Below are 16,837 nucleotides of genomic sequence, written 5' to 3'. Positions count from 1 at the left end.
TCAGCGACCCATTATGTTATCATGGTGCCGAAGAAAGATTTTTTATTTTGGATGCTTTAAGAAAAAGACAACAAAAAACTGTGGTGGTATTAAACACAGAATCAACATGATCATAAGATATTTTTTCTCATTTTACAATGTACACATCTCACTCATGATTTTCTGGAGTGGAAGTGGAATTCCTCATCTCCAGCTTTTCTGGGCAGCTGTTGCAGAGCAGCAGTGGTTCATGTCTGTTGGGGAAGCCTCAACAGGCTGGATGGGCCCACACACAGAGGGAATGAGAAGTGTCATGGCCAGCTTACAATACAATCACCCAACGGCCCACAGGGATCATTCACTGTCCAAGTTGGTAGGGGATCAGAGCCCTGTGTGTGCCTTTGCACGTGTGTGCATACATGCATGCGTGCCCTTTGTGTGTTGTGTGTGTGCTCGTGTGTGCACGCACATGTGTGCATATGTGAGGAGTCCCAACCTGTTTTCTTATAAAAGCTTTGTTAGCGTACATATGGACTCATAAAGGGCTCAAAATGCTTTCATTCAGGCAGGTTTGTAATAGGAGGAAATACACTAACTGCTGTAAAAGATGCAACTCCACACAAAGACTGATTCACAGGCCTGGAAACATGTGTGCAACACATGCTGAAGCTTGAACACAGCAAGAGCCTAAGACTGGATAGCCTGTTCAGACCAGGCTGCAAACAACTGCAAACACACACACACACACACACACACACACACACGAAACTCCATTTCCTCTACCACAGGAAGTTAATACATATCAATATTGCTTGCTGTTCAAGGTAAAACCTTTTGTCGTGTGCTATCCTGTAGAGTGCTAGTGTGTGGAAGTATCTTGGAACACCCACAGTGCTCAGTGAGCTGATTAGAGCTAATAGCCTATGAAGAGCCCAACAGCTGGAACTGACTTGCTGCCATTCAAACGCACACACGCTCACGTGCACACATGCACACGCATGCGCAATGGTTTCTACGATACTGAAATGAGCTCTCTCCACACCAGGCCTGTCATTCGCCTGGACCTCATCTCTTGGCAGGAACCGAAGAGCTGATATGAGCTTGCCTGACCTCAGACTGCTGACTGCTTTATTTCGGTGCTGGGGTTTCCCTGCTTTGCTGGCTTAGCCAAGGAATCTTATGGATGCGTACAGCCAAATTTCTGCGACGAAAGGGAGGCAACATACAGTCCAGCATAGACATAGCATCGTAAATCCTGAAAAGCATGTGCTGTGATCACAGTGATCCTTATCCGTCTATAAATAAACGTATCGTAAAAGAATGCAGAGATGTCAGGTAGGTGAATTTGTGAGGACATCTTCAACATCCGTCATGCTTGAATGACAAAAAACAGTATTTAAGTTTTTTGCAAGTAGACTACAGACTGCTATAGACACCTCCCCATGGTTAAATATGTTAGGCCATATAAAGTACACTCTAAACACTGAATAACTGTTTATATAATAGCGCAACAGCTTATCTTTTACATTGCATCACATCATATACCACACTGTTGTGAAATATGACCAGGCATCAACACAAAATATGCTCAATAGCACTGCATTGTAACTAGTGTGAATTTTGTATTGTCTGGAGTGTCCAGTAGTGTGTGGTGGACTCGAGATGACAGCACAGCACACATCGTCATTCAAGATGTCTCCAATGAGAATTTTGAGTCTACTATGACAGTTGTCTGCCACAATACCAAAACAGCCATGTGAGGACACAGCATGGTGCCTCAGGCCTTCCAGACGGCTAAAAAGAAGAGTAGGAGAGGAAATATAAATAGTAGAAGACAGGCTAATTGTTAGCTAATGTGGTAACTATATTTTGTGACCCCAAGACTTTTTTAAGCAGATCAGGGAAGAAAAAAAAAAAAAAACTCATCACACTCCCCGACCCCAGGATAATCACCAAGAGACATCTGATAATCAGGCCTTTGCCTTTTGATGCCTTTTATCTCAGTTTTCATAATTTACATTCCTTCTGTCTCCTCTACTTAAGTTTTCAGTCACCTTTCCTGTCTGGTCATTCTTTACAATGCCTCATTCTGACAGGAAGCACAACCTCCTCAATGTCTGGGCCCATCCATGAGGTGTTTATTGTGCTCGCTACAGGGTTTAAGCACCAAAGACAATGACAAGGACATCAGAGTCAGTGAAGGTTCACACGGGGAGGGATAGGAAACAAAGCAGGAACAGACTAGTCTAGATATTTTTTCAGTGTGAGGCTGCCGACATTCAATGTGAGCATTGCACAGAAAGGAAGAGTTGGGGGATTGGGCTTTCCTTTGACTTGTTCCTCTGATTGTGCTCTGTGCAGCTAGTGCAAATTGGATGTACCGTGGTAGCTGCCTAAATTATGCTGACATAACAGCGTTTAATAAATCTGTCTTGATATAGTGTGAAATTCCATGTTATCTCCGCTTGCCCATTGCTCTCTATTTCAGAAATGTTCAGATAAACACTGATTGTGATCCTGTAAGCACATTCAGTTGTAATTTGGATTGGCCCCTGTGCCACACAAACTAACAATATTGTAAGAGACTTTCAGAAAGCTATCATTTGTATCTAAACTGCAGTGGAGAAAATTGGCGCCCTCCTCGACAGTGGAGATAAACCGCAGGCAGGAGAAACCGGAGAAGGAATTTGTAATTTGTGGCATCCTAGCTAGAAAACTGCATGCTGTGTTGGAATTGGGCCAAGTAATTAAAACTAAGTAACCTGCAACTTCTCCACTGATACAGACGATGTTGCGGGGGGACTCAGGCCAAACCAAAGCGGAGGCACCGTTTTAGCGATTCCCCAAAACAGTGCAACTGAGCTCTACATAGTTCTCTATCTTTGTTCTTTGTACCAGTTCTATGCAGTGATCTTCAATCGGGTATAATCTTTTTGGAAGCAAAATTCTAAATCCACCACAAAGACTTTTTTAGCATGCCTGGTGGTGGTGAGCTCAAATACTGAAGTTTACTTTAGGGACCTAGCTGCCCTGGTTGTTAATACTCACCTTTATTTCAATAGCATGATAGTGGACAATATTCATAGCGTCACAAGGTGAATGAAGTCATCATTATGATAACAACCACTACCAACAAAACACCAGCAAAGCTACAAACAGAGAAGGTGAGAGAATTAATATAAATCTTAAATTTGTGTCAAACACACAGTTTGAACTTCAATTAACCTTAATCAAGAACATATGGAAGGTTGTAAATTGAATCACACTGCACCAAAAAGTACGAAAAAGGAGAACTGTCCGTAATAGTTTGCAAACCAAATCAAATGGTACTGGCTCAATCATTTAAAGTTAATTCCCATGGTTTGTGGTATTTTCAAATACCAAAAGCTGGGCCCCAAAGGTGGCCTATACGAAAGTGTAACCACATTCAGCCTGTGCCAAGAAATTATCTTATTAGGAAAAGAAAAGAGCTTCATTCGTGGTATGGGTAACCAAGTGCAGTAAAGAGTGGAGCGTGCAGACCACCGCCAAGTTTGAACTGTCAAACAAAAGCAGCAGACATTTCAACAGCTTTCCGCAGGGCTTGCCATTAACGTTTTTACATTATTGACTCATATATTCACTAAAAAGACAAATAAATTCCCCTAATATAAAGAGAAATTTTTGGGGAGTCCCATTTTATTTTATTTTTTTAGCTCCAGTTTGTTAGAAGGCTGCTTCCTTGTTCATGATGATGAGAGTCTACCATTCTTAATAATAAGTTCCTCGATGGTTTTCTTTTTCTTGTGTTTGATAATCATCTAGCTTTGTTAATGGAGAATGACCTAATCCAGTAAAAATTCGACATAATCAAGACTATCATTTGCATTATTACGTCTGCGATGTGCTTGACAGGTAAGCATAACATCGGTAAAATCAAAGCGCAAGTGCAGTCGCAGAATAAAAGGCAGTGGAGTTGTTTACGAGTCGAGTCGTGAACATAATATCGCTAGTCTTTGAGGAGCTGCATTTGTATTGCTCCTTGTCGGTGCCAAAAGAGTGCAAGCCATGCGTGACAAATCCTGTATGTGTACAGTATATGATGGAAGACCACAAGGGTTGAGCTGCACAGGGGATGAAGGGGAAGAAAATGTCAGGCATGTCATCCAGCAGGCTCTGTGACACTAATCAGGCAAATTTCCTTGAAGTGCAGAACTTGAGATGGAACCCCAGAATGTCTGGAAGGAGTTGACAGCAGGCGAACGAGTAAGGTGAGACAGTATCACATCTGAAAAAGTTTGGAGAAACTATTTTAGATAAAGACACTGAATATTGTCAAACGATTAGCCCGTGTGAGTGGGACACCACATTCTGTGCCTGGGAAAAAAAAGAAGACAAAAGGACGGCGAGCTGCTGTTTGTGAACGTGCGTCCACAAGGCAGAGCCCAGCTGTCCTGCCACTCTTCAAGCCCTGTCAGTTTTGGCCCAGGGGTAGAGGAATGCTTTCTTGTTTCTGCTCGAGAACCCCAATGGAGACACTAAAGCATGCCTCAAATCTGTTAGGTCATATGGTTCCTATAAGCGTGCGCTAATTAATGGCCATGAGGAAATGAGAGGCTTGAAACAAAAAAGGAAAATGCAGGAAGAGAGGATGTGACGCTCCTCTGACTATTATTTTGGTTTTCATGTCGATTTACAACAATAACAAAAATCCTTTGTTCCGTATAAAAATATCATTTGCAATTTCACCATGATTTCATCACGGACAGGTTGCTGTATTTGTTTTTTGACTGGAAAAGCAAACGAGGGTGAGTTCCCCCTGTGTTTACTTTAACATGAGGACAAAATATTTCTGTGTACCACTTATGACAGTAATTTTCTCAATCCTCGGAACATGCGTGGGAATGATTAAAGGAAAAACGTTCACCGTGGTGGTCACAGTTAATCTGGCAATCAGTACAAGGAAAATGCCCCAATTCTTTCTGACTGCATGGATATTTGATTGCACCTGGGCTCATCCTATTCACTTTAAAAATATGCTGTAGAATGTAACCTTTGCTTGTAAGGTCGATCATCTTCTTGAGGAATTAAAATACCCAACAAGGGACAATCTGAGATTCTCCCAATTCCTATATTAAATTAGCTTTGGTACTCTGAGAGACTATTGAATCAGGCTAGTGAGCATCAAGTAGCAAAGATAAAGTCTCCTTCTGTGGCTCTCATCGCTCATGCACAATCGAGCCTTCAACATCTGTTTCAAACCTGCTGGAATCGATGTTTGCACAGCTGCCTGTTTTTTCAATCGCTCTCCAGTTCTCAGACACCCACTAGAGGGGAATAACATCACAGAAGATTCCAGGTAGCCCAGCTTCTTCTTCTTAGTGCAAGTCGAGTAATCGAGCCCCTCCATGACCACCGCCTGACTCGTCCAGCGGACGTCCGTTCTCATGGTTGAACCGGACAAACCTTGTTGACAGAGGAAGGCGAGGGTGTTCTCACCGGGAGCTCAGTCAATGTTTTTTAAATATAAAAGCGTCTCATATTCATAGAAAAGAAATGACATGACTACTTAAATCTGCAGGAGGGAATATTAGGCGCCGATGTTAACACTAAAACGCGTGGAAATGGGATTACGTGACGTGAGTGGGAATATTCCTTTTGCCTGCATAATCTAATAAAATCTAAAACAAGGGCTGAGTCAAAATTTCTGTGTAATGTTACTCGCCACCCCCAGAGAGTGCATAATAATGTACTATACCATGGGACGTTTTACATTACTCAGTCATTATACTAGATGAACTCCTAATTTTAATCAGAATGGCTTTATGCATCCCAAAACATATTTTTAACACTAAGTAAAAAAAAAAAATTTTTTTTAGCAGGTCAAGTTTCTATTATTATTATTATTATTATTAAATGAGAAAATGAGTTTAGATTCAGAATAAACGCAACAAAATATCCATACCACTTGTCCCCACAGGGATCGTTGGAGCCTATCCCAACAGTCATCGGGCAGTAGACGGGGAACATCCTGAACCAGTTGCCAGGGCATACAGACGCAAACAACCACACTCGCACTCACACCTACGGGCAATTTGGAGTGCTCAATCGGCCTACCATACATGTTTTTGGAATGTGGGAGGAAACAGGAGTGGCCGGAGATAACCCACGCAGGCACGGGGAGAACATGCAAACTTCAGGAGTTCGAATCGGACCTGCAGACGTGCTAACCAGTGCCCCACCGTGTCGCCCCCGCAATAAAATAATAATCCAGAAATGTTTAAATTGTATGCTGTTTCGAGCTTTCCTAAAATTATCATAGCGAATAGCAATAGATTTTTCAATAATTCAGTGATACGTTTCCGAGCTACTTGCACTAAAACTTCCAAATTCCATTGCTGAGCTACATTCTTGCTCGTAAATGTTCAATTGTGGAAAAAACCCACAAAAACGTGAAGCACAATACCCTCTTGTCTCCACCACTTTTACACCTGCTGTTGTCGCAATCTGTTAGAGTGAGTGAACACGCAGTTGTGCCAAATGTTTGGGATCTTAGTAAATCCACCCCAATGTCTAAATTAATTCTTTAACTTTGGGGTATTTGAACAAAAGTGTGCCACACTCATCCTGTTATTAAGACATCTGAGAATCATTTTAAATTGTTGAGGGTTTTTGACATCTAGCTATTGAGCATCAAAGTATTTTAACAAGAGATTTAAAGAAAATATAGTCAGAGGACTTTTTTTCAATCATTTGGTCTTTTACCAAGTGAACATCATCATTCATGTCACTGATGCAGTTCGTGCATAATAAGTGTCACCAACAAAGCAACAATGGCCGAAGACAGTGCTGTAATAGCATTTGTGCACCTCTTGGAAAGATTTACTGCAGCGCTTCTGCAGCCAGTGAAGGCACATTACTTACCAAAGTCTTCATTGAAATGTCACACATATCACAGGGTGAGGACATGCAGCTGGCGCGCATGTGTGTAGTATTTCTTTACGAGTACAGTACTGGCATATGCACGCTAAAGCGTTTTCAGGTCAGTGTGAAAGATGAAGGCTCGTCATCTGTACATATGTTGAACTTTTTCCAGTTGTCACGGTTACTGTGAAGGTTAAGTATGAAGGCCACACGAGCAGTATATTTGAGACTGCCAAAGTACAATGTAGGAGTGATGGAAGTGTACGGTTTGGAATTGAAAATACAGATGAAATACCGAGCATACTAGAAACTCCCAGAAGGCGATAGGGGACAATTGGGCTAACAAATTTTATATTGCTTCATCCATTTTAAAAACCTCCAAACATCCATCATTCTACAGTTACTCAACTACTGAACAGTTGAATGTTAGTGTACGAGCCAAGATATATGTTGGCACATTTGGATGAATTTCTCTCTATCTCCTGATAACAACTCTGGGATGTGTAAACACACTGTCTTCTAGAGCTTTTTTTTTTCCAGCAAAAAAATTATTGAAGTATAAATGTTTCCAGTATACCTGTTGAAAAGTGAAAGAATCATGGCTCTTTTTTTTTTTCGTAAGAGGTAGGTTGCAATGTTTTTTTATTCACTTCTGAGAAAACTGCTCACCTTGTTTGCATGGCTCACAAGAAACCACATGCCCTCTCTCCATATTCACACCCTCACCATCACCCAGCCAGAGTTTGCAATCCCATTCAATAACAATACAGTATATTTTTGGATGGTCCCACTGGTCTCCTAGTTGGTGCAGATCCAATGTATTTATAGACGGCCTCTATTTAGAATTCACTCTTACATTTGACATGGCATGTTCTTCTCTTTGGCTCTGTACGTGTCAAGACTCCCCATTAGCCAGCAACAGCAAGTTGGCAGCTGCTTCTTTGCTTTGGCTGCGAGCACAGAAGCGCATGTGTTTGGGAAGAAGGCGGCGGCGGCAATGACAAGGAAGGGTGTGGTAATGAACGTCCAAAATTCAGGCTGGGCCCAGAGTTAAGTTTAGCCCAGCTGAGCCGGCAACTCCTGGGGAAAAGTGGAGGCCGTGCAACAAAGGTGGCAGAGTGTTGTCAACCAATCTGTCACCAGCAACGATATATCACACTACCATATCGCTGTCTGATTTTTCTTTGCTGTTTATAAATGGACAATGTGACGAATATGCACTCCACTAGCCTGTCTAGACACACTGGAAAAGAGTGAACTCTTTCTGCTGTGTGACTACAGATGCCACAGATCATCACGTCCACGAAGCAACCGGTATTTGAAAGACAAATGTGAAATACATAGATTAGAACTAAGAATGCATTCATGTATTATTCATTTAATGCCAAAACACATTGAGGCCATCTATTCTTGCATCCTGAAACATGCAGTATATCTAAGGGGAAGGTTTACCTCCTGTTTGGGATGGATAATTGAGTATCATGGGAACAACTTTTTTATGGTTGTAACTTGTCATAACTGCTTCTAATGTTGCATTATTTAAATCATAGGCTGTAGGGAAAGTATAATATTGCACATACGGCATTACACCATCACTGAGTGGAAACTGAAAGGGAAAGTTCAGCAATTAATTCCCAATAAAGGGTTTAAAAGAAAGAAAAATGACAATTGTGATGTTTCTAGCGTTTAATCTGTGTGCCTGATCCTTGATCTCTTCCCACTGGGGCATTCAGTTCATGCATTTGAGACTCACTTGAATCATTACAGCCAAATACTGTATGACTTTATTCTGCTACATGCTAACAAAAGCTAACAGAGTCACATTATAGAAATGATGGAAAAACAGGAAAAGGTTACTGTGCAACTTAAATGCTCCTTTCCATGTATATTTTTTGTAGAATCCTTTGTTGCATGCAAATAAAAAATTGGATAAAGTCAAGTGTGTAATAAAATCAATTAAAATCTTGCAGCACTACAGTACACTGGCGGGTAGTTGCGAGTATTTACTGTAAGTATGTTGCAAACTACAACCTGCTAGTCAAAAAAGGGGGAATGTCTGTTTTTTTTATGGGCTGTTACTGGTGACGACGACTAGGTTATCTGATGAAAGACATTAATTTTCAGCATGAATAGTAACAGCAGGGGGGTTTATAAAGTGTGAGCTTCTTTCTTTCTCTGTTTTCTTTTCAAGCCCTTTCCATCACCCTCTTATCTCTCTCACTGGTCTGACAGCTTCAGCGCATGGCTTCTCTCTTTGTAGGTTGAGTTAGAAATCCAACACTGGCACCAGGAGTCACCTTCCAAGCATGGCTCCAAATGCCCATCACCATCTCAATGGCCTGCCATCACAAGATTGTCACACCTGCAGGCAGAACTACTGCACTGGGTCAGGCCCAACGTGTGGTCCTTACACAATGTAGCGAGTTCTTGGAGGGCAACAAACGGAGCAGCAGTGGCAGCACATGATCAAAACACACATGTGTCTGTTTGTGCTGGAGCCAGACTCTTAAGGTGGGCCCACCGTGACCTACCATAAACCTCTCCCCGGTCTTCTTCTGAGGATTCTGTTTCAGTAAAGTCATGCTACGGATTCCCAATATACACCCACAGTGGCACATGAGAAGTGCGTGATGAAGAGAAAAGGCATGAGTGGAATGAGTGATTCTGGAAAAGGAGATGCAAAACGACACAAATAGAGAGATGAGGTGGCTGTGAAGACAGCACGAGTTGGTTTGGCCATTCGCGGTTGTTGTTGTTGTTGCTGTCAGACAGGTGATTGATGGTCAACGGTGGGGGCTGTTTCTGCAGCAATGTTAGCTCGTGGGTTGAAAGGGTGTGCTGACGTAGTGGGTCAACATGAATGATACAGAACCTGAGTCCTGCTCAGACCACCAACAGCGGCCTGTCAAAATGGGGACCAACAATGGATCTTTGCCAGTAACCATCCACCTTATCTCCACGAATAAGAACCGCAGATTCATTTGGTTGTCTGCTACAGGATTTAACAACTGTCAAATCGTAATGTAACCTAACAAATACGGTAAATAAAGACTTGCATTGTCTAAAGTCTCTTTGGCATTTTCTTCTTTGAGGTAGGAATTAATGAGAGACATCCCGTATATTGCTGTATCTTATTGTATCTTTCCATCTTTATACTCTTCCATTCATTCACAATAGTTAAAAGCTGCAGTTACATTATATTTGCATGCTTGCTGCCCAATTTGGTGGAAATGAGTGTGATAACTGAACGTTTGTTGAAACTGACTGGTTAACAGCGCAGTGTTAAACTCTGTTTATCATACACAGTTAACAGATGACAGTGGCAATTGTGTTTCATACTATGCTGTTGTTCACAATCCAAACTTTAAACATGCATTGATTTGGCAACAGCTTTTTCATCAGTTCAGAGCACTGAAAATGGCATTAATGGAACATGGTATTTTTATTTCTCATCTTTTTTTACAAGCCATGTGAGTGGGAATTGCGACAGCATATATCACCCCTTGGCCTCTAAATGACTTGACATGCTTGTTTTCAACTAAAACTGTCATCACTTTAATGAAAATTCCATTTGATTACAACTGAGCCTTTCAGCCATAAATTAAATTGCGTGTTATTGTACATAGCGGAATAACTGCTCAGGTGGGAACTTGCCTCGCTACAGGGCACAACCTGGCAAGCAGGCCAGAAGGCATAAAATACAGCAACTTATTCTTTTAACCTGCTGTATATATATTTAACACTTAACAAGTATATATATATATATATATGGTCCCTTAATGCATTCTTAGTCACTTGCTGCACGTGATACTAACCACACAACTTTTAAAGAGAGGTGGACAAGGGAATTGTTTGTAGGCTACAGTACTCCCCTTTCAAAGGTTTTAAACTATTGAGGCCTTTGTATTTGCTCTAGACCAAACGAATATACGTTTGCTATCAAAATATGAAAATGAGAAGAGATCAGCATTTCCATATGTTGTTTCCAGGTACTTAATGACACACGAGATAAGTCCTGCTGTCTGAGACAATGTGAACAAAAGTATTGGAACGTGTGACTCGCAAGTGTTTTGTTGCCCAAATGTATCTCACTACATAAACTAAATATTAAAACAGCACTGTATTACCTCCATAAATTAAGATGGAGGTCCTGTCAAGATTTGGGATAATAATGTTTCATTCAGAAAAGTACCTAAACAATAATAAGAATAAATGTCAATGACTTTTACCTTTAATTATACTTTTAATAGAATTGGATCATCTAATCTTGCAAACTCCTGTATAAAGTGCTCATTTGTATTGGGCAGAACAATGCTTCCTGGGGGAGTTATGATCAACCTCCCCTATGATGTCAAGTTGGTGGTCTTTAGACAGCAAAGGTCATTTCAGACCAGAGGTGAACTCCCAAAGCTTGTTTACCTGCCGATTGAGTAGAAGCACCTGTGGTTAAAGCCAAACTGTGGCAGGGTTTTGACTTTCTGAACCTGAATTTGACACCACTGTTTAACAGCAACACAATTCCATTAGAATATGGTGCGCAACTGAAGGGACAGTCCACATTGTTGCAAAAATATGATTGCCAATGGAAGCAAGATTCTACTAATGCATCGTCAATCAGTGTGAAATTGTCATCAGTATGTCAACGTTATGTCTACATGTCATTTGCTTTAAGTGACCCAAAAAAATCAACGTATGCACTTTGGGGGAGCGAGACCAGGCACTCCACAACTGTTGAAATGTAATGCTTTTAAAATCTCTACTCCTCAATCACCTGACACTTAGCCCGCATGCAAGCCACCCCGAATCAAGCAAAGGGCATTTATAGACAGTGATGCAGCAGCATCTACAACTTCTTTTACACATGATCTCCGACGCTGCAACCTGTCTGGCCCTGACGGTGCCACTGTCACAACAAGGGCTGAACTCACACCACTTACTGCCTGATGTAAACTCACACACATCCCATTCATTTTGGTATTAGACCTCTGTGCAGGAGCCAGCTTCCTCGAACCAGCATGGAGTTATAAAAAGAGCAAAGTGCATGTAAAAGGGCACCCCCTGTCTCTTTCTTGGAGTCTGAGCCTGTGCTGGCTGCCTTCAGCTCTCACTTGCATTCACACTTCCCCTATAATTCTACCTCAAGTTAATCACATTGGCTATTGTTGTTTTTTGCTCTTAGCAGGACATAGGAAGATTTGATTGCATTTGGATTTGGAAGACAGCAAACGGGACAGTGGTGCTTCTAGGAAATTATATCTGGGTGGCCAAGGGGAACTTCAGTTTCGGAGGTTAGAACCCTTGACCTTTCTTCACAATTTAAGTCAAAGGTGTACATACACTAACGCCTACCCACCTTTGCCTCCACACCACCACAAAAACCCTTCATTGAACCAACCAAACACTGCATAAAACTACTTGGAAGTCAAGTGTAACAACCTGACCACAGACAAAAACAAACCAAGCCGAGTTCCAAATGTGTTCATTTCGGTAGCGGTACAGAAGTCAAAGCGTGACAGAGCGACTGGGTCGGGTGTTGAGGTGTTGAAACTGCCCACTGAGTCAAAATGTCAGCTGTACACAGAAAATACTGTAGCAGCGGTCTGTCCATGCCTTCAACTACTGCTCACTGTGGACAAATCAAAATCAAGCTAATGTGTGTTTCCTCTTCAGCACCCTGTGCACCATGTTGACACATTTAGTCCATTTCCATTGTAAAGCAATGAAAGGAAGCCGTCTGAATGAAATGCCACATCTCATGGGAAGATCTCACAAGGCCGACATTGTTCCTTCAGCCTGCTAAATATGCACATGGAGACTTTGGGAGGGGATACCGTAGCTCTGTCGGACTACTGATAGATAACATCTTGGGAAAACAACGTCACCCTTTCGTACATTCAGTCTAATCTAAATCAGCGTTCTATAATCCACAGTTACTGTTTTTATGGTGCACTAATTAGTACTGTTAGTGTTTTTTTTACATTATCCTTAGACAAGAAGGGTGCGACAACACAAAGCAGAGGTTGTTTAGCATCTTAATTCTTAGGCACCACTCAGCACTAAATAAGAAACACAACGAGCCAGTGGAAAGAAACCAGGGGTGACGGTTTGTTGAGCATCAACTCCACAAGAATTTGTCACACCGTATTTGCGCTACAGTGTGCTTTTCATGTTTAGACCGAAGTACAAAGCAGTCATGTACGTATTTGTTAATGACTGATTGATTTTAACGACATGTATGCAACACTGATAAATATTGTCCAAAATCCCTCTGCTTCTTGATCTGACCTGTAACAATAACTTCAGACAATTGAAGCACAAATCCAGTGAGTCACTCTGCAGTCATCAATCTAGAGCGCTTAGGTGTCCGCAATGCACTGCAGCATTTCAGGCCGTCGTGTGGAAACCTGCACTACAGGGCTAATGAGCAGAGAACCAACACTGCATTTTCTACGGTCTGCTGGTGATGGAGCTCCCACAAAAATCTCACAAATTAAAAGCAGCCTCTGAGAGTCAAAATAGCCTCCAGCTCTCACTGCTTGATGAAGTCTTTTGGAGTTGGCAGTCTTTAATCTGACACTTGGAGTTAAAGCAAAACCCACCGGATAATGTGGCATGAGAAGATTGCACTTAAATGTTGCAGGTAGAAAGTGATTATTTTGCAGACATGGCTCAAGTGCTGTATGGTTTGGATTTTTTTTCCCCAGATACTAATGCAGCCAGTGATTTTGCAGTCGAGATCATGATCACCGACAGTGAAAAAAAAATTCTAAGCATTATGAAAAAGGAAAAACAGCATTCACACCGAGCATTTTGATCACTTACACTATACATATTCAATAGTGTTTGGACTATCATGGTATATTGTCATATATTATATATGATTTCCAACCTCTTTATGTTTCGGCACCCCTATAAAAGTTTTATCAATGTTGATTTCCATTCAAATTGAAGATGTTTTATTTAACTGATACTATACACTGTGCTGTCAAATATACGTTTTAATTGTGTATAATACAAAATTCAAACTTCTATCAGTAATGTGGTCAGAATGTCTGCCTCACAGTGAAAAGGTTTGATTGCTGCATATGTTCCCCATAGGCTTTTTATAGGGCACTTTGGTTTCTTACCACATTCCAAGAACATGCATGTTCATTTTAAAACCCCAATTTCAATAAAAGTGTGTAAACCGTAAATTAAAACAGAATATAATGATTTGCAAATCATTTCACCCTATATTCAACTGTTCAAACTGAGACTGAAATTTTTTTTTGTCTTTTTTATATATTCACTAATTTGGGAATCGAGGCCTGCAACACATTCCAAACACCCAGAACAGGGCCATGTGTGCATCACACTCACTAAGACTCAAACTAAGGACACCAGTTTTTGAAGCTTTGTAGGAGTAATTCTTTTCCATCTTTGCTTGATATAAAACTTCAGTTGCTTGACAGAATAAAGTGATATCGGTTTCACACAATGTTAATTTTCAATGCCGTGCCGCCTCATGGATCAAAGGTCACGGGCATTCGTTGTTGGTTTTCGACCTTAGCGCTGTTATGCAAAGATTTCTCCAGATTCTTAGGGAACCTTTGATCATTTTAAGGAGCATAGAATATGAAATCCCTAAATTCCTTGCAATTATATGTTGAGAAACATTGTTCTCTAACTGTGGTGCTGTTCACTCACACAGTTTTTCATGAGGTTGTCCCATGCTCCTTTGTGAAGAGCTGAGCCTGAATGGGGATGCTCACATGTTTCCAATTAACCTGTTCACCTGTGGAATGTTTTAGCATTTCTCAACCTTCCAAGAGTTTGTAACACAGTGAACTCAAGTCACTGTACCCTGTGAAGACAGTAAAGCTTTGTACTGCAAGTATTATGATATGAGAATGTTTTTCATCCCGTAGTTATGTTTATCACATACCAGACACAATGGAACAGTTTGGATCCATTAGAATACTTGAGATATCTAAGGTCATGTTGCCTTTTGTTGAAGAGGAAGTGAGAGGAGACACACACACACAGGAAACCAAAAACAAACAGACATCTGCTGGCCCCCACATGGAATTCACAAGAGAGGCAGAAGAAGACCAAAGACATATTGTCCTGTGTCACCTCGACAGAAACATTCCTGGAACCATATATAGAGGTGATTAGAAACGATAGTTGTTTTACCACTAAATATTAGTTTAGTGATTTATAAAGTAAAAACGGAGATGGCTTGTAAAGATATGGAGACATATTTGAATTTTGAATGTCGCATTCAGTTTTGAGAAAACAAATTGTGTTCACTTATTAAACACACTGTTATCTTACTGTTATCTCATATGTACAAATGAAGCTAGCCAGACCAAACTCCATAGTCAATGACCAGATAAATTCCCTGATCTTTCCTTATAGAATAGAGTGCTTACCATGCCCTTAGGCCAGTCGGAGGTACCGAACCCCACCAGTTTCATATGCACATTCACCGAACCCCTCTTTAGTGAAAAATTAAATACCGCACTATAAGGCGCACCTAAAAACCTCCAATTTTCTCAAAAGCCGACAGTACGCCTTATAATCAGGTGTGCCTTACATATGGACCAATATTGAGCCACTACAGCAGGCGTGTCCAAAGTCCGGCCCGCGAGCCAAATGTATGTATCCTATATACACTACCGTTCAAAAGTTTGGGGTCACAAAATTGTTTGGGTGACCCCAAACTTTTGAACGGTAGTGTAAATATTATTATAATAAAATATTATGAATTAAATGTTATAAATTATATCTTATATTTGTATAAGATTATAAAAATCTATGAATATAAGTATACATATATATTATAAGATTTTTTACACAGAAGATTATATATATAATCTATAAATAATTATCTAAATAAATATATACACTACCGTTCAAAGGTTTGGGGTCACCCAAACAATTTTGTGACCCCAAACTTTTGAACGGGAGTGTATGTACAAAGTTTTAAAATGGGCCATTTATTGAAGGTGCGCCTGATAATCCGGTGCACTTTATATCTGGACAAAGTTTTAAAATGGGCATTCATTGAAGGTGCACCTTATAATCCGATGCACCTTATAGTGCGGAATATACGGTAAGTTTTTTTCAAGCCATAGATATGTTGTTTTTACTGGTGCACAAAATGAAGCGTGCATGAACGTCACCTTGTTCAAAGAACAAAACCAACACAATGCATGAACTCACAACAAATTACATACATGCAAATCAGTGTGACTTCTGCTGTTGCTTTTGAGAGATGACTTCTGACATGCGTCATCACAAATTTACAAGATAAGTCATGTGTGTCCGGACCTCCGTGGGGAAGGCTCTGCCGAACCCCTGAGACCGACTCACCGAACCCCGAGGGTTCGATCGAACCCAGGTTAAGAACCACTACCCTAGGCAATCCAGGTCACCAGAGTTTGCCCCCATCCAGAGGATGATGGAGCAAACACAGAAACCACATCAAAGCGGCCCAGTCAGGCCGCAGCGTCTCTCTGTTCCAGTTTGTTATTCTCCTGCAAAGGTTAATTACAGTTTTCCTTCAAAGAACTGCCTGGGCCATCTGCTAGAAGTTTGAGACTTGAACTTGGGAGATTCCTGTCAGGCCAAAGTAAAACATAAACAGACCAATCAATCATTGCAGTGCTAAATTACACATCCCCCGCTGTGGTTTGTGGGGGGTAATTGCAAGTTAATGTCTCACTATGAAAATGGCACCTGACTGTGAAACAGAGACTCCACAATGCACTCTGTTGCGTGATTCGTGTGATGAGGTGACGTGGGGGCATGCCACCATGCAGTCGCCACTCTCCTCAAACTATATATACTAAGGCGGAGGGAATATGCAAAGACGATGAGAATACACAAATTCAAAGGTCTGTGTGGCGCAGGAAAAACTCTCAAGGGGTACTGGTGTCTCTGGAAACTGATTTGTGCTATCAATAGTCAG

This window comes from Syngnathus acus, chromosome 9 (assembly GCF_901709675.1).
Source record: "Syngnathus acus chromosome 9, fSynAcu1.2, whole genome shotgun sequence".
Taxonomy (NCBI): Eukaryota; Metazoa; Chordata; class Actinopteri; order Syngnathiformes; family Syngnathidae; genus Syngnathus; species Syngnathus acus.
This window is presented reverse-complemented; position numbering follows the sequence as displayed.